Here is a 3,103-nt window from a genome sequence, read left to right as displayed (position 1 = left end):
ACTGCTGGGGGATAATCCCTGCGATGGACTGGCATTCCATCCAGGGGGAGTAGCAATACTTCTAGTCGCTTAATGCTACGGAAACCGGGATAAGCTCCGGCTGTATGAGCGGCACTTGGCTCGGACACAGACTTTACCTTACCTTTTACAGATTGACCTGGAGGTTACAACAAGAGAAATTCCTCTTCCCCATTGATGGCAGAATTTCATATGGACACCGAACTACAGCTAATCTAGCAGAGTTCCATCCAGCTTCATGATGAAGATTTTATTTTTTATTTTCTTTACTGTCTTATTTAAACAATACATTCATCTTAAACATTACATCAATATTTTCAATACTACATGCAGGACCTTAAATTTTATAGCTCCCCATTTGAGATAATAAACATTCAGAAATAGTGTTTAAAGTATTGACATACTTTCTGGTTTCAGTGTAAAAGATTTATGGGTGGTTAACCCTTTACTGTCAAAGAATGAACAGCCCTTAAACTTTACCAGGTCAATATATACACATGTACACAAAAGGAGATGTAACAGTAATTAAAATGTTTCCCTGAATTTGACCAAATTCTCTCATCTAGAGCTGATAGAAAAGTTGATTTTTAACCTCTTCTGGAGAAATAATACCAAAATGATGGGTTATCACTGATGGACGATTAAACTACCCTGGCTGTAATGTGGTTGAGACCAAACTTTGCCTGAAATTCAACCAGTTTAAATTCAATAATGCATTATTTTCTTTGCAGATCAATCAGACTTTTCATCAGGTGATTTAATAGGGTGCAATAATTCTCCTGGTTATGAGAAAAAAGTTTTCCCTTTTCTTTTACATTTTAATTTCTTGAGTAGATGTTTCTCTGTGCCTTCTTTTAAATAGTGACTTCCTTGTGTGATAATTTCACAATCCATGTTTACTGGAATAGCTTTCACCTATGAGACAATATTGAAAACGGATTTAAACTAAGCTTACAACTACCTAAAAGCAACTCTTTGTTATCAATAATCTATTTCTTTTATCAGACTCAAAATAAATACAGAAATAAAAAAACCGTAGGCAAAATTGGGAATAATTTCTGAATTGAGATATATATTTAAATGGAGACTTGTCAACAGAAGGGCTTTCCTAGATATAAAATATATAAAATATTATCAAACAACTTCAGTGATTAAGAGCAAGTAAACAAAAGTTTTGTAAACATTGCATGTTAAAAACCTTTCTTTCTGATCCCACCGACTTGCTTAGGAGAGCTGTGTATATTTCCTTTTTAGTAATGATTAGTACAAAGAAAAATTGCTTTAAAGACGAAGAAAATTGTCCTCACCATGCTCATGCTGGCGTCTTATCAGATTACACCATGGATGCGATTTCTTCACTGGATCTCCTTGTGTTTTGTTACGCAGCGAAAACAACTGATAGCCCCTGAGAAGCTTACTCGCCTTTTTTACAGCCAAAAGCGGCCCAATATTTTCCATTCATCTTAGAAGATGACGAAGGAGTATTATTAGAATCAAAACTTTCGTTTATGTTCCGAAAAACGCGAAAAAACACGGGCTAATTGCCGAATCCTCACTGTAATCTCTCTTCACGCTCAGCCACGGGTCACCGGTAGCCTCGCTATCATGTCTGCGCGGTTACTATTCCAATATGGCGCCGGGAACTGTAAAAAGGGCTATTTCGTGGAGAAAACAGGGCCGATAAAGCAGACACTGAGAATCATTCGGGGATGGGAAAGTTTGTGAAGTGTTTGGATTTGAAAAGTCAAATCAGCATCACATTAACGCTTGAAAGTACTTGTTCGAGTCAGATGAAGAAGACGTCTTCGTGAATCTTCCGACTGGAATATTGTGGTCATCGTTTTGCCGCTTGTAGAATTGAATGTACCTTATCGCCCCGAATCGTCGTCGCTGATCGAAGTGCAATAGCCGGCGCTCAATAACGACAAACTGAACGCCGAGTAAAGAAATGTTGAAAGAAGCGGCTATTCTGTCGTGCATGGATCACCAGAATTCTAAAGAATCTTGGATATTTAAATAGGTGAGATTCTTCGTTACGAACATTCGCTCTTGACGAAACACTTTATACTTGTTTATAATTTTGTTGTCGAAAGATCCGGTGTTGATTAGAATTTATGATCTTTAGTATATTTAAACATAAAGGACAAACCTCTCCTGAAAAACTAAGAAGGATAGCAAATAAAATAAAAATATTAATTGAAAGAGGTGTACTTTGGTCTACCTAAAGAAGCGATTTCTCTAGCGAGTCTCGTCAGAGATTCGTCTTCGCAGCGCTGTTGATACATGTATTTGAAATAATAATTTGAGCTGTCAGAAATCTGCGAATGTTTTTTATTCCTTTGAGACAAACTTCTGGGATTCGATGGTGCAAAAAAAAAACGCCTTAGAATTTAGAACAGCCAAGAAACGCCTAAGGGTTTAGAACTATAAAGGGATCGGACTTGAAGAAATTTTAGAGCTTGCAACTGACGCTAGTCGCAACTTTAATAATTGTGTAATTTCTCGGAAGGTGAACTGGAAGATTGTCACCTTCAATTGAGTTCGACGTGCTGCTAAAATCTTTTGCAAATAGTTTGACACAAAGTGGGCATCACCGACAAAAACTCTTCGAATTTCTTGCCCAATTGGGTACAAATTTTGTAAGGTGTTCTCTAACTGCAGAAATTGACTGCAGCACTTCAGTTAATGTTGGAAGCGATACAACTACAGCTTTTCTATTTTCACAGTCCACGTAAACATACAAATTTATTTTTGTTAAGCGATTTATCAATGAAGGTATGCCTAAAACACTTTTGCCGAATAAATTAACCTTTTCTTTGAACCTGAAAACGTTATTCTGCAAAGATTGTATGTAACTTTCACCGCTGTGAGAAATCTTTGGCCTTTGGTGTTTCAATCAAACTCTGTGTCGCGAGGGAGCCGCGCGGTGTGCACACGCGTTTCATTCTGTCGTGTTATCTGATTGGCCAAAGAGAAAACAAAAGATTCTACGTCACGGAAATCGTTTTGTGGCTCGGGTTCGCAGACGCTATTTTTCGGCGGAGAGAAACGACAGCCGGAAATACGTCTGCGTTCGCAGGCTAAC

At 37.8% G+C, this 3,103-nt stretch overlaps 1 long non-coding RNA gene across 1 annotated transcript; it reads right to left on the bottom strand.

The window, feature by feature from the left end:
* Positions 1-216: 216 nt before the first annotated feature.
* On the bottom strand, positions 217-1,615 carry LOC144640681 (uncharacterized). The gene is made up of 3 exons (XR_013568427.1): positions 1,326-1,615; positions 494-933; positions 217-461 (listed from the first exon to the last, which is right to left on the bottom strand). It is a non-coding gene; the product is annotated as an uncharacterized LOC144640681 (long non-coding RNA).
* Between the last annotated feature and the right edge of the window lie 1,488 nt (positions 1,616-3,103).

This window comes from Oculina patagonica, unplaced genomic scaffold (genome assembly GCF_052425735.1).
Source record: "Oculina patagonica isolate OP01 unplaced genomic scaffold, crgOcupat unplaced404, whole genome shotgun sequence".
In the NCBI taxonomy this organism is placed as follows: domain Eukaryota; kingdom Metazoa; phylum Cnidaria; class Anthozoa; order Scleractinia; family Oculinidae; genus Oculina; species Oculina patagonica.
The sequence above is the reverse complement of the archived record's forward strand: the minus strand, read 5'-3'. Positions and strand labels throughout refer to the sequence as shown.